A 19,872-nucleotide genomic window follows, 5' to 3' on the forward strand; every position below is an offset into this window, starting at 1 on the left:
TGATAAAATGGCTTGTATTACCATGACATTAAGCAGGCCTGAGCAAGCCAATCTCTCTGCAGTAGCTTTATCAGGACTGTTTGTTGATTGATAGCAGGAAACTGCATAGTTCTCTGTTTCCTTTTGTATACACAGGATGCCAAATATATCTCATTAAGAGCATCTGCACTCTTTTCTCAAGAGAGTCTTGAAGAGTGCAAAGCAGCAGGGCCAAATGCTATGCCATGTAGATTCTGCTGCCATAACAGGTAGCCTGCTATACTGTGCAATATTTCTGTGCAGATAGCAAAAAACAGCTAATTACCAGACAAAGGTGAGTCCACTAATGTACTAACACCTTCTCTTTCCTCCACTACATGCATGCCAGAGAGTAAAAGGGTGATTTTTTTCCCCCAGAAAGCAAGTAAATGAATGAACAAACTCTCAAGCTTAAATAAATAGATAAAATAAAATAATTAGTAATGCTTTTTATGATTATAACTACTTCTAAAGTCCTTGATTCAGTAGAATTATAAAGAAATATTTGAAAATGGTACATAGCTGCCAGTTTCAAGCCAATCAATGATTTTGCAAATGTGAAGTGAAATGAAGTTCTGTGTAAAATCAGGAGGTACATCATTGTCATTTCCATTATTAGTTCAGGTACTGTCTTAAAAAGCATTCCGGGCATTTGGTCCCTAAAGAAAATGATTTGACTGTTTCATCTGCAACCCTGTGATTTGCTTTACTGTGAAGATTTAAGTGAAACTTTAGTTTGCAAAAATAGTTCAGAACAAAAAGCTGGAACCACCAAACAATTATGCCAACTCTACCTAGTTCCCGCATGGTGAATAGATCCTATATGCAAAAAAAAAAAAGAAAGTTTCCATGCACACAAGGGCAGGGGAGGAAGAGATGGAATAATTAGCTGGTTGCTATAGTAACAGAGAACTAGGACATCCCACTCACTTGAAAAGTTTATCTTACATTTTGGTTAAGTATTCCTAATATAGCCCTTTTTGTTGGCTTTGAAAATCCTAAATTCCTAGTTTGCTTTGATTACTGTTAAAATTGATTTAGGATTTCCATGGAAATTAAGCATCAGCAAACAAAAGAAAACCCAAAATTTTTAAGGCAAACTTGTTTGGGCATCTGAATGCCATAAAGTAGGAACATTGACAGAGAAAGATTATAAATTCAAGACAGAGCTGTCTCACTACTCTTTCCATTCCAAAGGTGCTCCAGAATTTTGACTGAATCCTAACAGTGTGTTAGGCCGCTGTCTATCTTGAATACCTACTTCACTCAAATACCGACGAGTTTGTCAACTCACATTTTATCATCTCCAAGAGGTGAGATTTTCAATTTTATTGGAAAATCAATTTTCCTGGAAAATCTGAAAATGTTATTTGGAGAAGGAAGCACAGCCCTCTGAACACTGCAGAAAAGTACTAGACTTGCCCTAAATTACTGCTTTAGTGTTTGCAGCCAGGCAAATCATACAATGTGCCTATGTAAATTAAAAAACAACAACAGCAACAACAACAAAACCAAACTAAACAAACAACAAGTAAACAAAACTGTTCTGAGCCTTTCTGTGACCCTTCTGGATTAATGTTAGAGATATAGTCAGTTCTGATCAGTGGAAGAACTCAGGATCCTCCATGCAGAAATATAGTAAGTTTAATTGAACTCCCTCCCTGTCTTTCCTGTAGTACTGGGAGTACTGGGAGGCTTAAGGACTCTCTGAAGCCTTCTCTTCTCCAGGTTGAACAATCCCAGCTCCCTCAGCCTATCTTTGTAGCAGGAGTGTTCCAGCACTTTGATTATCTTTGTGGCCCTCCTCTGAACTCACTTTACAGGTCCATGTTTTTCCTATTCTGCAGGCCCCAGAGCTCCAGGTGAGGTCTCATGAGAGCAGAGTAGAGGGGGAAAAACCTCCTTCAACCTTTACCGGTTTCTTTTTGTTAATACCTCCATTTAATAGACAGAATGATTACTTCATTCAAGCTATAGACTGAATATTTTATCACATGCTAATTAATTTCAAATTTACATGTAAAATTGAATAACCTCTTCCTGATTCTATTGGTAGATGGTGAATAAGTTTGCTAGTTGTTACATAGAGGAATATCTGATATTGGCTGACATCAATAGTATTCACTCTCTAGTGTGTGTATGGGAAATATTTGTTTCCTGTAATACAACAATTGGAAATATTTCTCTCTAGCAGCATTATCATACAAACAAATTTGACTTTGCAAGTCTACAGAAAAACAAACAAACAAACAAAATAAAACAAACCCAGTAGAATGTCTCTGCAACTTCTTGTTTAAGTAAACTGTGATTTAAATGTGTATATTATTCATACAATAATATACTGAAATTAGAGCAGTAACTCTTAACATTTATCAATTGTTAAGTCATCTAGGAAGCTACAGCACCTATTTCTGTCTATTTCAGAATTTATCCATAGATGCAAGATGTTACTGTATAGATTTTAGAGCTATGGGCCACAGCAAATATAAAGTTGTCCAAACTTAAGGTTTCAAAATATTTCACAGCCTGGATTAACATTTTAAGACAAACACCAGCTCTTGTCCTGTTAATAATTGTGTAATTTTGTGACATAGACAGCAGTTGTTTGTTTAGCATATGATTCAACATAAATAGTAAATCAACTGAAAGATCCCAATGGAGTTCAGTGCAGGCTCATCAAAATGTGACGGAACATATTTAGTGTGTTGTCAGCATTTTAAAATGACATTTACTTTTTCATGTGACAAACTTAACAAACTACTGAGTTCACAGAACAGACTTATTGGTCTATTCTCCTATGTGCCTGGTGACAGGACAAAGGGGAATGGGCTAAAGTTGTGCCAGGGAAGGTTTAGGTTGGATACGAGGAAAAACTTCTTTACTGAAAGGATTGTTAGGCATTGGAATGGGCTGCCCAGGGAAGTGGTTGAGTCACTATCCCTGGAGGTCTTTAAAAGATGTTTAGATGTAGAGCTTAGGGATATGGTTTAGTGGATGACTGGTTAGTGTTAGGTCAGAGGTTTGACTAAGTGATCTTGCAGGTCTCTTCCAACCTAGATGATTCTGTGATTCTGCAATTTTGTGACTTTGATAACCATAGCCTTGTGCTTTCTTATGTATGTTATGGTGCAGTTTCAAACAAAATACTTAAACAAGGATTAAATAAAAATCTCATTTTCTGTTTTATTTAATAAAATGCACCTAATTTTCCAAATTAATACATACTAATTAGTATAAATGACAGAAATATTACAAGAATTGCCTCAGTTTCATGGAGGTTTAAATGCTTCAGTTATTTAGATTAAGTCAGTTGCTTAAAGACAAACCACAGTCCTGCAAAAGGTCCTGCAACCTAACTTTTTTCCTTTCTCTTTCCATCTGCAGAAAAAAAAATATTCTTAACAATTGAATTTATTTTTTATTGCTGTGCCCAAGGCAAAATCTCAGATTGGGGTTCGCAATCTCAGAAGACAGACAGATTTAATATATTTGTCACTACCTTGACAGGGTGAAAATATTGCTTAAATTCAGGTGTAAGAGATGAGCTTTTGTGAAACAGATGTAATCCTCAGAATGAAATGTTTTTCAGGTGATCAGTGATCCATGTTTGATTAGAAATCATGAGTGTTTGGCTTAATTGGTCCAACTGTGATCACCACTTTTGCTCACATGATTTCATTTTCCTTATATTACTCAACTCAAAGTTATGTAGGCATTTTACCCTATTTACTGACTTCATTTATTTCTAAGTAATTGCAGTATTTTTTTTTTTAATCAAACATAGAAATGCACATTAGAAGACTGGAAATGGGAAAGATAAAATCCTTAACTGCAATAAATAACGGTAGTAAAATATAGCTGTAGGCTGATAAAAATGGAGTTTTTTGAAGATCAAACATAATGTCATGTTAGTAAGTGTCAGGTGAGGTGTCCAGGGCTTCAATCTAGAAATACATCTGTAATTGTCTTTTGTCTTTATTTTCTAATTCATATTTAGGGGCTTTAAAAATCTGTTGTAACAGGACTCTTGTTACATTTAATAAGTGCCATGTTGATTGGCGTACTCTAAGTAGGCTTTTCAGTTTGCCTGTGGGGAAATTTAATATAAAAACATTCAACATTCTTTTATTAGTGTTTTTTACTATTCCCAGTCCCATCAGACCTTTGGTGCAAGCAGTGTATTATTGAAAAGCTTATCTGTAAGAAGTGAGCCAAGGGGAAATTCAGCCTTTATTAATATTGACATCATGTTCCTGCACAATGGCTGTCTAAAGAAACTTTTCAATTGGATTTCAACTGCTTTGATGCGGTATAAATGGAAACAACTGAATGCATGATTTAACATAGAACAGTGAAAAATGTTGTAGCCTATATGCTCTAACATAAAGCATGTGTTCAAAGGTACTATGTGGCTGTATTCTGCAATGTTTCCAGTAAACTTTTAGTTAGGAAGATAGAAAAGAGCTATTTGTTATTTGCTTTAAGACAGATGATGTTTAAAATGAACTTGAGTTTTTGCATTGTTAACAATGATGTCCTGTGGAGAGAGTTTAGTGTATCAAGATTAGGTTTGTGAGCATGGTGAAAGGATTCTAGTCCCACCTCACTTAAAAAAACACAGTGCAGCTTTGGGCTAATTGTTTGATTGACCAGATACCCTGCCATAAGACTTGGAATTTGGAGGCCACGTATTCTAGACTAAGCTGTGCTAATGGACCTCTAAATAGCTTCAAGTAAAAATCACTTAAAAGAACACATTTCCTGATATCCTAATTATCCATATTATCCTAATATATTTAGGTAAACTGGGGATAGATGTTCTTTTTAACATTTCCACAAAGCTAATATATATTAAAAAAAAAATAATTAATTAATTAAAAATCTAGGTAAAATACACATGGCATGGACTTGATTTTAGCACTGTTTTCTTTTGAAAATAACAAGAGAGAGAGAAAAGGTGAAAGCACTTGACCAGCAAAAGGGTGACTTAATCCAATTACTTCCTCATGCCAAGGAAGAACAGATAGAAGAGCTAAAGCCAAATTTCATACACTGGTGCAATGGAAATTGTGACCTAGAACCCTCCAAGCTGGAGGTATGTTACCATGCAGTAATGAATTTAAGATTTACTGGGACAGAGACAGAGGATATAATAAAGTCTGACTCTATAGACGGCTCAGTGAAGTACTCATTCAGAAGTGCTTGATACTATAAATACTTCTTGATTTTATCTAGTAACTAGTGTCCTTCATAAATTCTTCATTTTCAAATGTTCAAATGTTCTTCATTTCAAGTTTGTGCCATTTTAGGTTCTGATTTTTTTTCCTTCTATTTCATGAAAACAGTGGTAGTTGAAAATATATTCCAAAGAAGACATTTGCATTTTGACCCACATATGGTCTTTTTGTGTTTTAGTGTGATACCTCCTGAAAACCTATTTTACATTGTAACAGAGCAATCACAAATGTATTATGTCAAAATTTTCTGATTTTTTTTCCTGTACAAAATACATTACGTAGTCTCTTAAGGACTTTGGCTATGTGCCATAGACAGAGATCAGGTAGGTAAGGGTTGTTCAGTGTTGCAGATCCACAAGTAGGTTTTGACAGTGGAACCACATTATAAAATATTTTCATGACAGTGCAAATTGGTCCTTGAGAAAGGGCTGTTAATAGTTACTGTATATATTAAATACAAAGATTATTCTGTATGATTCACAAGGATGTTATTCCCTGCTCTCTTACTTTATTTCTGCTAGTTTTTCAGTGCATTAGCTTTTTCAGTGTTCTAATAAGATGGCCTCTGAAGTGTGGTTGTCTCAGCACAGTTACATGCTTTGGGAGAAAATGAATGCTATATGTCCTGAATTTCAAAATATTCAAGAGATTATGTCATTGGGCCTAGGGGAAGTGGAGAAGACCCAACACAATAGGGAACCTTTTTATTCTTTAAACTGTTTTCCAGTTTAGTAGGCCCACAAGTCTCTGAGACAGTATAATTCAATCTAATGGAGAGTCTCCTCCTAAGAGGAACAGCCACAAAATGAACAGAAATAGAAATAAAACTTATTAGATCAGTTTGTTCTGGAGAAGTCACTGAGCCACAACGACAACTATCATTTATGCCACCTGTACAATATGCCAGATATAGGACATGTCATGGGGCAAATGCAAAGAAGAACAAGGAGACAGAGAGAGTTCTGATATTGGTTTTACTTTTCAGAAGTATTATAGTATTCTAGATCTATTACATAAATTAATATCAAATGGAAATTATTTTTCAGAGAGCTCAGTCTACAAGAAAAAAATAATGACAAAAATCAGAGAAATATTTATCTACTATTTTTTTCCTAATCTTTTTTTTGTTTGTTTGTTTTCATCTAGGTAATAAGAATGATGGAAACATCTTCATTTTACAACATCATACAGAGGGCTGGGAAATTCTGAATGCTGCTCCACCTCTAAGGTCTGCTGGGCTTGGGCCATCTGTAAGGACTACATATGATAAACATTATCTTAAAGCCTGTGCAATTAAACTTCTCACAGCTTTGGTTCTTGATATGAAAAAATTAGATGCCACTTGTGAGAGGAGGTGTAGGCGTTCTTCTCTTCTTGGATCTTATTCCAGACTTCTTAAGGTAACCATCTAAAATAATTTGAATGAATCATTTTTGCAATATTTCTCTCCATTGTTTATAGAGGGAGCCTAGGTAACCAGCTTAGACTATGTGACTACATTTAGACAGTTGAAGAGATATGTCTTGATAGATGCCTAATTTTTAGATGGCCGAAGATATCAGCCTAAATATTTAACTAATCAGCAAGCTGTGTGGAGAGGAATCTTTTTCTCTGAAAAATCGAGACATATTTTCAAATGCAAAAGCTTATTGACGCAAGAGTCTAAGCAGAAGATACTGTAAACAGTAACTATGGAGACATGCATTTGAAACAATACACTAATGTCTAGTGATTGTACAAATATATATTCTCAGACAGCAAAAATCCAACTCAAATTGATGGAGAGGGGAGTCAAAAATGGAGAAATGCCTTCCATAAACAGCAACAGTACATAAGCATGAAACTTGGCAAGTCTGTTCCCATTATCACATAGATTGTGTTTAAAGAACACTTAGAAATTAGGTACTCTCTTGTTAAGTCTGAGGCGTTCCTTCCTTTTTCAGAGCTCATTTAAGTTACAAACTCTATACATACTATACAGTGTAATATCTTCTATTTTTCAAAATATAACCTCAGATACACATCCTTTTCCCCTGAGGACAGAGTCCCAACAACAAAGCTAAGTAGTCTTACTGACTTTCTCTTACTATCTCAGTGCACTATTTTAGACACCAAGACAATTTAACAGGAGTGATAAAGGGGCACTGTTCTGGAAGATGAGGCTTGAATCCTTTTTTACAAGGTTGTCACAGCTGTGCTGAACTTGAGTTAAGGGGAGTAATAAAGCAGTGTCTACTGCTAAATAAAAGTCAGCCTGGGCCTGGGCATGACCCAAGGGCCAGGTTGAAGTGATTGGCTGTGCTCTTGTGGTCTAAAGGACTTTTTTTTTTTTTTTTTTTTTTAAATACCAATCTTAAAATCTTATAAACAATGCCAGGAAATAAACTAGCAATTAAAATTAAACAGCATGGATGAAGAACGATCAGCACTTCAGCATCCTCTTCAGTCTTTGGTTAATTTAGCGGTGCAGATACACCAAATACTCTCATGTACTCACATTAACACTAGCAAACTTTATGCAGTTGTGTATCACTCTACCTTCTACCTCTAATTTTGGTCACAAATTGTTGAAACATCCATTTTGGCCAGCACAAAGCAGCTTAAATCACCAGGATTTGTTTGGTCTTTCTGCCAAATGAAAGCAGCTTTACTGTTTTTTGATCTAATATTCCTTTAATAGGAATATTAGGTTAACCATGTTTGCAGTTGTATCTGAGCTAATAGATCCAGCTGGATCCATCCTGTCTCTTAGCAGAGTCAGACTTAGTTGTGGCAATTCACAGTATAGCTAGTCCATAAAGCAGGTAAATGAAAACTAAATGCGTCTGTGTGAAGAAATGGTTGCACCTTCTTGCCTAAGATAGCATTATTGCTTCACAGGCTGATTTTTTTTTTTTTTTTTGCTTGGAAAGAAACAAAACATAACAGCCCCACCCTGAAACAAGAACATCTGTTTTTTGTGAATAAACATAATTACTACTGTGTATTTTAGAAAACAATAATTTATAAATAGAACATTAATACCTCATAGGAGAATTCTGCCTTTTACAATAGCCACTATGATTATATACCACTCTAAACATTTAGAAATATGGTTTATGTGGGAGAAAAAAGTTTCTGTACTTAATATAGTTGACTGCAGTGTATATTAAGGAGCTCTATGATTTCACTCTTGAGTTGTTGATAATCTCCAGATAAACTTATTTAATACAGTAGCAGAGTACATTGCCATGAGGGATCTCTAAAAACTTTACTATACAGTTATTATATAAATAGTAGCTGTGAGAAATCAGTCAACTTTCCAGAGTGACACATGAGATTCAGCATACTCATGGTCCACAGAATTTAAATTAAGTCAATTCAAAATCTGGCCTTTGTGCTTGTTCCACAAAAGGATGACAGGGATTTTTATTTGTCTTGGGATTTTCCCCAGCTTTGCCTTGTGTCCAGTCAAAAATAACTTCTTCAGGTAAAAATTTACCTTCATCAGATCAAAATTGAAAACAGAGTGTTGGTGTATGGGGGAAGAAGTAAGAAAAAAAGCAAGGGCAGCTGAAGGGCAGTTGAAGTTTGGAACTGACAGCAACAAGCTGATAGGGACAAAAACCACAAAAAGTGCCTGGACTTACCTCCAAACCTGAGTGTAAACAGTTTTCACCTAGGCAGTGTTAAAGTCAACCTTCTTCCACATTTGTCCATCTCTGCCTGTGATGTTAAGAGGCTAGTAGGTGTCTGCATTGTCGTGGGTAGGGATGAGGGACATTTCTCAGCAGAAGGGCTGTAATCCTGCCTCAGTGTATTTGTGTTATGTAATTTTTCTTTCTGAAAGGCGTTACAGACCTGCTGTTTTGATTGTGGCTTAAGAAATGTCAGCAGGTCCCTGAAATTCTTTCTTTTCCATTCATCGTCTTCTTTGAATTCTTCTCTGGCTTCAGGGAAAAAGATGGAGCTCTCCTGGAGACTAAATAATACAAATTACTTAAAAGGTAAATATGTGCAATTACCTGAATCCTGATGTATTGTGTGAGAGGAAAAAGAGGGGGCAAATTAAAGTACCAAAGAAGAAAACCAAGAAAAAAAGGTTTTTAGAGTTTTCCTATTTTTGTTCTCTTTCAATATTTTCTTCTGTGAAGTGAGAATAGTAACTTTAATTAACATGGTTAAAACATAAAGCTGGAGAACATTCTGAAGTATTTTGCAGGGTAATATTCAAGCTGCAGATTCAAGCTCTATGGAGGAAAAAGGAACCTTCTGTTCAAAAGCTCTGACAGACATCTGCAAAGAAAAAAAACAAACAAAAAACAACAACCAACCAACCAACGAAACCAAACAACCCAAGCCAAACAAAAAAAACCACAAACACTAGTAAAAACTTATAATTGTAAAACTTATGGCATTGCTAATGATCAACAAATATAAAAGCATATAATGTAGCCAGTTCTGGTATGGAGTGCAGTAGAAAACACAATTTCATAAAGAGAAATTTTAAGGACAATCTGAGAACCTTCCAATTTTACTGTGTTACTTTGCTCAGGAGTTTAAACCATCATGTTTTCTGAACCCCAAACACAAAGTCCCCTTACTCAGAAGACAGGATTTCTGAACAACAAATGTATAAAATTGTTAAGCCATACACAGAAAGCTACTAATGAGGGTGCTAAAGTTCCTAGAAAATTAGCCTAAAGATACTTTATTATATATGAAAACATTCTGTTAACTCTTAATGATATCTTGGAAGAATGATTTTTAAATCCCTGAAAACTAAACAGCAGCTGAAAAACTAGAAAACCTAAAAACAATTACATGTTATCATAAAGCAGATTTGGATAAAATAGGTTAGCTCATAAATCAGAGCTATAGAATCTACTTCAGGATAACTAAAACAGCGGAAGCAGTACTGTTTATAAAGGAACTTTAACTCCAAACAATACATCTAACCAATAGAAAACAAACACATTAAAAGAAAGGAAATTAGTGAAGTCATTACACAAACCCAGCTGGGAACCCAGCTGTTTAAAGATGAAGCAAACTCTCTAATTCTTGATCTTCAGGAGTGTCTAATTAGAATACAAACTAAAAAGTTGTTCTCTGAAACAATGTTAAAACAAAAAATAAAAGAAGTAGAAAGCTTCCTCTCAGAATCAGATTCCTCTGCTGTGACAAAACTGATTTTTGGAAGTCTGAGTAACAAAACAAACCAGAAATGTTTCTGCTAAAGAAATATGACATTAACTATGCTTAAATATAGGCTGGAATGTACATGAGCATAATACTATGAAACATGTTTTCTTTTTGTTGTTGTTTGTTTATGTATGTATGTATTTATTTATTAAACATTAAATAGACATACTGCAAGCCTATGGTGTTAATCACCTTCGTTGAACAAACCAATCAAGAAAATACTGCAGTCAAGAGTATAATGGCAAATTGTACCAAGGACTACAAAACATGAAATTTCCAAGTAGTGCCACCTTACTTGCAGGACTTGCAGTGAAATATGTTTGTTTAAATAGATAACTTTGCAATTCTTTATTTTCATTACACTACTAGTTTGATATTGATAATAAGAATACACTTAGGAATGAGAAAGGTATTACAAGCATAAGGATCAGGTTGACAGAGATAAGCATGAGAGGATAAAGGAGACTGTATTGGAAATAGTAAAAGTAAGGGTATGCTGATTGCAGTGTAACATTATTTCTTACCAGATCCAGCAGTTCTACTTTTGAGAAGATAATTGTGAAGATAAAGATAAAGATAAAGATAAAGATAAGATAAAGATAAAGACAAAGACAAAGACAAAGATAAAGATAAAGATAAAGATAAAGATAAAGATAAAGATATATTATTTTGAAGCAGAGGACCAACATAATCACTTTTCTGTTTTAGGATATTCACTGCCACAAATATTCTGACATGGATATTTACTTTTTTTTTTTTTCAGGAGGAGAAGGGATTGATAACTCAACACTATGCTCCTTATGTCTTCAATATCTCTTTACTGTTGTTATTATTTTTATTATTCTTCATCTAGTGCAAAGGCATAATTTATATCACTGTAATGGTAGTATTTAAAGTGCAGTTGTAAAACAATTTTGCAATATGATTTTGTTTAAGAGTGCTCTACACTAAAATGGCAATACCATCACCAAATTCCAGTAGCTGAGAAGGTGAGGCTTAATGTTACAGATGATTTATTGTAAAGGAAGAATCTTGAGACATTAAGAATGATAATAAATAAATAAATAAATAAATAATGTGAAGTATGAATGTGCAGTGAAATTATCTGTTTATCTGTTTATTCTCTGCCTATGTTGAATCAAGCCACTGCTTGAAGCTATTAATCTTTCAAAGACTTTTTTGCTTTTTACATCATATAAATAAAAATTTAAAGTAATTTGGTATAATACCGGAAGCATATGGGTTCAGTTGTACAAAAACCTTTATCTAGCACTAACCAGTTCATCTGCAAGTTAAATTAATGGAAGTATTTTATTAAAAATTCCTTGCTGGTATGTAATGGTTTCACGTGTCTTCTCTGTTCCATTCATTAAATCATAATCTGCCTTCATTCTGAACTTTCAGCCTACCCTCTGGTCTGGATTAATCCATATCACAAAGCTTTACATTTGGAGAAAGTCTCATATGATCTAAAGATCTGGCAGCCTTCTACTTTCCTTTTCCACTGTATATGTAATGTTCAAACTGTTTAGCTTGTTTCAGTCTCCTCCTTCTGATGTCTGCTTGTCTTCCAGGTCAGGAGGAGAGGTATACAAGTTATCTTCCTAGCAATTAGAAAGGTACCTTCCCCCCCAGGACAGGGAACTTATCTTACTTATTTTTATAGAAAGTTGCTTAAATATCTGTTATTATGTAAATGATCTTAATTTTAAAATAATAATACTTTCACATCAAAACTTATTTTGAGTTAAATACTCAATTTTTATTTGTTTTGCTCCTTATGTTTTTGCCAAATTAAATATATTTTTTTCATGCATATTCAAATACTTACCTTTCCACACTGAGCTCCTAATTAATTTAGTTTAATTTAAACAGCTAATTTCTTATGAGAATTCCCCATTCTCAGAAGACAAAATCATAGGTCCACTGCAGGTAAACAAAAGTGTGGCTTCAGCTTCATCAGGGACAAGATTTCACCCACAACCTTAGCTGATAATGTTTTCTGTACCATAAACTGCTATTATTGCAAGGCAATCTGTGATTCCGTTGGTTATCAAATGTAGAAGAGTTTGCAAAAAAATATTGTTCTCCTTCTTCTTCATTTACTTGTGTAAAACCCAATCGATCTACTCAATATCCCTTTCTTCTTATTATTTTTTTTTAATATGTCTTTATGGTTTAATTTTTTCTCATCAGTTATGCTAGATTCTTTTACAAGGAGAATGCTTCTGCCTGACATTCTTTCTATGGCAAATGAACCTCCCCTGTTGCTCTGGTCTCTGCTTTTCTTATGTTTCCTTCCCACTCAGCTCTCTGATTTCAGTAGATTTCTTCCCTTCACCTCCTTTTTAGTCATCTCTATATTTTTATTCCAGAAGGGCAGGGGGGAGGAAGACTGGGACCTTTGGAAGAAGCTAAATTATTATTATCCTTACATTACAAGCAGAAGAGCAAAATTAGACAAAGCAAGAAGATGAATACATTGTTTCCATGTTTAGTTCTGGAATTAGCACATAGAAGAGAATCTACAACTTGTCCTGTGGCTGAGATTTTCTTAAACTGATGGGATGCCCCTCCTGTGGCTACACAATTTAGCCTTCTAAGCTGAAGCCACATTGTCATTTTGCAGCAGGTTGGGCTGTTTCCGCTATCTGCAGCTCACAGAAACCCCTATGAAATCAGGGAACAAGTATAAATTACGCCGAAAAGGCTGAGATTAGTTTAGGGAGTCACAGCACCAAGAAATTCAGGAGGGCACAAGCTTCACAGACTTCTGCATATGTTTCTGACATACATGCAATATACACTAGCAGTCTCTATGCATATTATATTGCATTTGTATTTATGAAAATAAATAAATAAATATGAAGCTGTCCTCCTAAGTAATTATTTAAGAATTGTGACTGCTTGTAAGAATATTTGCACCACATTTTTAATAATTGAAAAGAAATAAAATGTAAGAATCAGTTTATAATTTCTGATGTATTTTTGCTGGAAGTGGGTTCACTTTATACTAGCACAAATATAGGATGGTACTTTGGTGGAGTACATTATGTTATATATAAACATTATATACAGCTGTTGTAATGTTGGCAAAGATGTGTGCCAGAAAGCTACATATACAATATTACAAACTGTTTGTTTCACCCTTTGTTTAGTAACAGCTGGTAAAATGGTATTTAAGAACAATTTTGATTTAATCTAATGAGAAACTATGTTGCAATGTACTGTACTGCCTGCAGAAAATAATTAGACAAACATTGATTTTTATGTTGCTATAATAGTTTCATTTTCAATAACTAGGAATTTATATGCATAGTTATTTGTTACCATTCCTCTCTTTATATATAGGCTGGAGATTTGCTTGAAAACAAACAAACAAACAAAACCACTAAAACTAAAGAAAAAATATGACAATAATGACAAAACAAAAACAAAACATAAAATAAAACAAAACAAAAAGTCTTAAAATGAAGCTATTTTAACTGTAAAAGGTCTCCCTTAAGAATTCAGTTTTATATTCAACTGACATTAGACCAAGCTGGTGTCAAAAGGAACCAGACAGTGGGATCTATGGGGAGTCAGAAGTAAATTAGAACACACGAATACTAACAAAAAAGGAGAACAAACAGAAAACAGGGCATGTAGGATAGCATAAAAAGAACTTTATTATTCAGTTTTGTGCCTACACCTGATATAATTTGCATTATAACATTTCTGATTTATTTATTTTATGAATCAAAATAATCTTGAATACACCGAGGAATGACAGCAGACAAAATGTAGTGTAGGGCTCTGACTTATGGCAGCTTTTTTCCTCCATTAATATGCATGCAATTAGACTTTTGCTTAGTTTACATGACTGAAAATCAAGGTCAGAATCAGGCCTACGGATGTATATTTACTGGAAAACAAAAGATGCAAGTGAAGAGCTGGACAAGTGATCATTCACACATAGCACTACAATTAGCTCTACCAAAGACTAAGCATCTGTCTGAGAGTAATTCTCAGATTCTTTCCTGAACATCTAGAGCACACCATGTTTTATTCCTTTTTTATCCCTTATCCCTCAGCAGTCTTCCAACATTGTCCCAGAAGGCTTCTGATTCTCAAGCACCCTCACTATCCTCAGGCTTTTCCCTCAGTTCTGTTATAAAAGCATTAATCTTGTTGATGGCAATAGAGATCATCACATCATTTCAGAGCATTCAAACCAAAAATACACGTGAAAACAGACATGTAACCACAAGGACCCATTTCAGGAAAAATATGACTGATACATAGGGGACATCAGAGAAGCTTGCCCAAAGCAATGTGCTGGTGTCTTATTTATACTTTATCTTGCCTTCATTTTAGAGTAAACATTTTCTGATGTGAGACCATGTCATTTCATAAATGGAGGTAACTCATTTGAACTTGTCTTGGAATTATAGAAATCACTTTGTTCCTTTTGGTGGAAGAAAACCATAAAATGAATCTGAATCTCTTCAGGCTTTTTTTCTGCTCAAATTAGTCAGGTTCTGTGGCTTTCACTACCCTCCCCATTATCTACAGCTAAGGTGTATGCACTAGTTTAATATCCTAAGTGTATGGAACCAAGAGGAATACAAGAAAGCTTACATTTCTTTTATTACTCTTCTGTGGGTTATTTAAAGCTGCCCATATTTTAGGTATAATGGAAGTTATTTTGCAGAAGCTGGCTTAGTAACACACATTGTCAGCTATTTCTAAGCTGTTTTACATACTTCCAAACAGGCATTTTTTTCTACATATTAAGAATGGATTCTGTCATGTAGCCATCCTCAGAATGATTACAACTTCAACTTAAGTTTATTGGGACTTTTCAATGAGACTTCACTACAGGATGAAAAGCACTCATGACATCTGATACCTATTAATTTGGGAATTCACAATTTAAGACCTTCAGTGTTATGAGTGTCTTACTTATTTGCAAATACTTTTCAAAGTGTGTTTACTTGTGCTTATAATGACATTATGCTGAGAATATTTTACCCTCAAAGGAATTTATCATATTTTGTTTGCTATTACCAACATGTTTTTTTGAGCTGTTAGTCTGAAACAAATATTTAGACAAGTGAAGGAAGTAGTATTATTATTTCTCCCACTGCACATTAGTAAAATGTAAAGTACTGTGCACCTAGATTGTTATCTGCTTCTGATGAAGCTTGTGATTATATTTTCTGGGTTTAGTTTGAAAGCTAAGACATCTGTTTATCTGGTGCATACAGAATAACTCTCATGTCTCTTCATCTCTAAAATTTTCAAAGGCTTTCATTCTGTTTTAAATCCTTTGAAGAAGCAGTAATCAAAGACAAAAATTATCAGAGGTACATTTTTGTTTTCCAAACAATGAAAATAACAACGCTCATCCTACTCCGATTTCAGGCACTTGCAATGAAACTTCAAACCTGCAGATTTGCCACACAAATCAAAAGTAATATGGGTAGCAGCAAACTCCAAAGTGCTGGCTGGATTACAGTTAATATGGGTACACCTCCCAGACTTCAATTCATCATATAAATTTAAACCAGGCATTTAAATAATAAAGACCAATAAGGCAATGCAAAGACTTCAAAAAACATATCCCATCACAGCATGACAATGCATCAAGGTTTTTTTCTTCTCTTTCTTTTTTATTCAGATGAAGAAATTGGGGAGAATAATGGTGAAATGTCTTTGTAACACAAAAGCTTTCTGGAAACAGAACATTGAACAAACAATATTTTGCCATTTGAAACTGATTTTCAATTTCAAAACTTAGTGTGAATTACTATTTTATAAAAAGAAATGAAAGTATTCTTGAAAAATGTACATTGCAGCTGAACTGTCTTAATTAAGATTTTTTTTGTATTGCCAGATCTATTCAAACTACAGTTTTACTTAGCACTTGAGGGGAAAACTAACAGAGGTCTTTCTTGAGGAACTGAGAAATTTGCTATGCATTTTTCATTTATTTCTCTTAAATGTATCCACCTCTAGTAAAATGATGCCATCTAAAATAGATTTTGGGCAGAAGACTGTGAATATTTAGTTGAACCAATAAATGGTGGGAATATATGAAAAGTTCTTGCAGAAATTCTATTTTATTTATGGCAGAAAGAGAGAAACAGGGGAAGGGAAGGGAAGGGAAGGGAAGGGAAGGGAAGGGAAGGGAAGGGAAGGGAAGGGAAGGGAAGGGAAGGGAAGGGAAGGGAAGGGAAGGGAAGGGAAGGGAAGGGAAGGGAAGGGAAGGGAAGGGAAGGGAAGGGAAGGGAAGGGAATAGGAAGAGAGGAAGGGAGGAGGGGAGGAGGGGAGGAAGGGAGGAAGGGAGGAAGGGAGGAAGGGAGGAAGGGAGGAAGGGAGGAAGGGAGGAAGGGAGGAAGGGAGGAAGGGAGGAAGGAAGGAAGGAAGGAAGGAAGGAAGGAAGGAAGGAAGGAAGGAAGGAAGGAAGGAAGGAAGGAAGGAAGGAAGGAAGGAAGGAAGGAAGGAAGGAAGGAAGGAAGGAAGGAAGGAAGGAAGGAAGGAAGGAAGGAAAGATCATTTTCAAGACTTTTGAACCAAGCACAACCTTAACCCTAAAGATATATTCATTGTACTCATCATTATTCCTGGATGTTCAGATACAGGAACTGGGCTGAGGACACATTGGAAAAAATGAAATGAAGTAATATAGTATCATTTCAGTCCCCAGGGATTATTCTGGAGCACAAAGGAGACATCAGACAGGGTCATTGTCCTATGAGTTCAAAATCCTTCCTGAGCTCTGCACTTATAGCCACAAAGACATGTTATGGAGCTCTCATGGGTTACCATGTCAAGACTGTGCAATCCTGTGATGCCTCTCATCACTTTGTTTACCATTTGTACAGATAGTATGCAGATGTCTTCACAGCTACATTGACCATGAGGAACTAACCAAAGGTAATGAATGCCATGTTGGAAGACAGAGATGAACATTTTAAAATTAAATATTTTTTGAAATGGGAGTTCTGCTTTGTTACTGATGTGGAGTACATACCTACTTACCTAGTAAGTAGAAAAACAAAAAAAAGCAAAACAAAACAAACAAACAAACAAAAAGAAACAGACACCTACCACTGTTAAATAGTTATGAACTTGTATTTCATTTTTATGGAACATTATTTTGATTAGATATATCTCCCTTATCTTTAGATTTTCTTAAAATAATCTTGGGGAGAAGCAACCTTGGTTCATTTAATAACTATGCAGCCTGACTCCTTCAGAAGAGAGAGAGAAAGAAAAAGAAAGACATGGGATTATTTAAAATAAGCTCTTTTTTCTCCTGTTTCAAAATGTTCAGTGCTATCACAATAGCAATGCAGTTTGCATCAGTTTGCTCAGACATAAGAACTGCATCAAAGTGACAACTTTCCTTCATGTTATCATAGGACTACATCTTCAATGCCCATAAAGTACATTGCTGGCTCAGTACTGTTGAGTCAGAGCAGCATTCAAAGCCCTGTGGGTGAATAAGGCTGTGGTTTACCAACAGCATTGAGATGATCACTCATCAATGAAGTTATCATTTTCAGTGGCAATTTTCTCAACCATTCCTCTGTCTATATATTTGGCCCCTGCTACGCCCACTAATATTTAAACCAAAGAAACTGTTACTGAAAAGTGTTAATATTTGAGAGGTTGGTTGTTGAATCAGTTTCTGGATTTAGTTTACAAAGTAAACATATGACCTCACCTGTTGGCACAAGGGAGAAGATATTAAGAGACAACAGAGACAAGTGGTGGTGGATAGTCGGCTGAATATGAGCCAGCAGTGTGCTCAGGTGGCCAAGAAGGCCAACGGCATCCTGGCTTGTATCAGAAACAGTGTGACCAGCAGGGCTAGGGAAGTGATCATCCCCCTGTACTCAGCTCTGGTGAGGCCGCACCTCGAGTACTGTGTTCAGTTTTGGGCCCCTCGCTACAAGAAGGACATCGAGGTGCTTGAGCGGGTGCAGGGAAGGGCAACGAAGCTGGTGAGGGGCCTGGAGAACAAGTCCTATGAGGAGCGGCTGAGGGAGCTGGGCTTGTTCAGCCTGGAGAAGAGGAGGCTCAGGGGCGACCTTATCGCTCTCTATAGGTACCTCAAGGGAGGCTGTAGCGAGGTGGGGGTTGGTTTGTTCTCCCATGTGCCTGGTGACAGGACGAGGGGGAATGGGCTTAAGTTGCGCCAGGGGAGTTTTAGGTTAGATGTTAGGAAGAACTTCTTTACTGAAAGGGTTGTGAGGCATTGGAACAGGCTGCCCAGGGAAGTGGTGGAGTCACCATCCCTGGAAGTCTTCAAAAGACGTTTAGATGTAGAGCTTAGGGATATGGTTTAGTGGGGACTGTTAGCGTTAGGTCAGAGGTTGGACTCGATGATCTTGAGGTCTCTTCCAACCTAGAAATTCTGTGATTCTGTGATTCTGTGAAGGATGGAGTGATCATCTCCTTTAGCAGCTTCTCATACTTAAGTTAGATTAACATGTTCATGAAAACATAGCCTAATTTAATTCATATTTCCAAGGTCCTCAGTGTTTCCAAGATAGATGAACAACTGTCACACTCTCTGACTCTCGCTTTTACCTCCCTCCCCTCCATCTGGGAACAACCTCAAGATACTATCATCACAGCAGCAAAAGAGCTCTCTGAAGCATATTTGCTTGTCAGCTGGGTAGTTGCCTTCAATTAGAAGTGTGAGGAGTTTTGTCCTCTAGGTCACAGGTAGATTTTAGAGCCAGATTGGGTTGTCTTACAAATACGTTTGTATCCTGTGCTTTTACCTACATGGTTTGCTTTTTGGGAAAGGGAAATAAACATAGGGTCAGATATGAATATTTTATGACCTTATAAAAACAAAGCTATTATTATGATCTTCAGGATATAGTTACAAAAAAAAAAAAAAAAAAAAAAAAAAAAAAAAGAGAGAGAGAGAAATGGAAAATAGAGGGGAATCTAAAGTGATTGTAAGAACAGTGTAATAAAACTTCTACCGTTGGTGCCCTTCTACCTCCAATGAACAGATATTCTTTTAACCCATGAATCATTGTGTCTTAATAAAATTCATTTCAGTGTTAACTTCTCAAAATTGTGAAGAGAGAAACTCGTGAATGTATTTGAATACTGAAAACCAATCTGTTGTAAACTAATGTGTAGGTATTCCAAAGAGATAGAAAAAAAATAAAACAACGTGATGACTTTGTTGAATATAAGTCCAAAAATGGTAATTGGCTTAACAAAAATTGTTTCTACAGAAAATATTATTATTATTAATTATTATTATTATTAATGTTTATTTATCAGCCAGTCCTGTTATCTCCTCTGCCCTGTCCATCTGTTCCCTGCTACACCTGGAAGAACATTCCCCGCTAAAGTTAGAATGTACCTGTACAAATCATTGACTCAGATACAAAATCAAGAATATTTGACCAATCCTTA

The 19,872-nt window shown here is 35.5% G+C and overlaps 1 long non-coding RNA gene across 2 annotated transcripts; it reads left to right on the top strand.

Annotated features, from left to right (window-relative positions):
- Positions 1–3,758: 3,758 nt before the first annotated feature.
- LOC311430290 lies at positions 3,759–11,299 on the top strand. Of its 2 annotated transcripts, none has more exons than XR_014688669.1 (4): positions 3,759–3,940; positions 6,402–6,655; positions 9,191–9,241; positions 11,200–11,299. It is a non-coding gene; the product is annotated as an uncharacterized lncRNA (long non-coding RNA). The 2 variants fall into 2 exon arrangements; XR_014688670.1 differs by lacking the exon at positions 3,759–3,940 and adding an exon at positions 5,033–5,113 and having other exon boundaries at positions 6,402–6,483.
- The last annotated feature ends 8,573 nt before the right edge of the window (positions 11,300–19,872 follow it).

The sequence above is a fragment of the Aythya ferina genome, assembly GCF_964211825.1.
Source record: "Aythya ferina genome assembly, chromosome: 1".
Classification (NCBI taxonomy): Eukaryota; Metazoa; Chordata; class Aves; order Anseriformes; family Anatidae; genus Aythya; species Aythya ferina.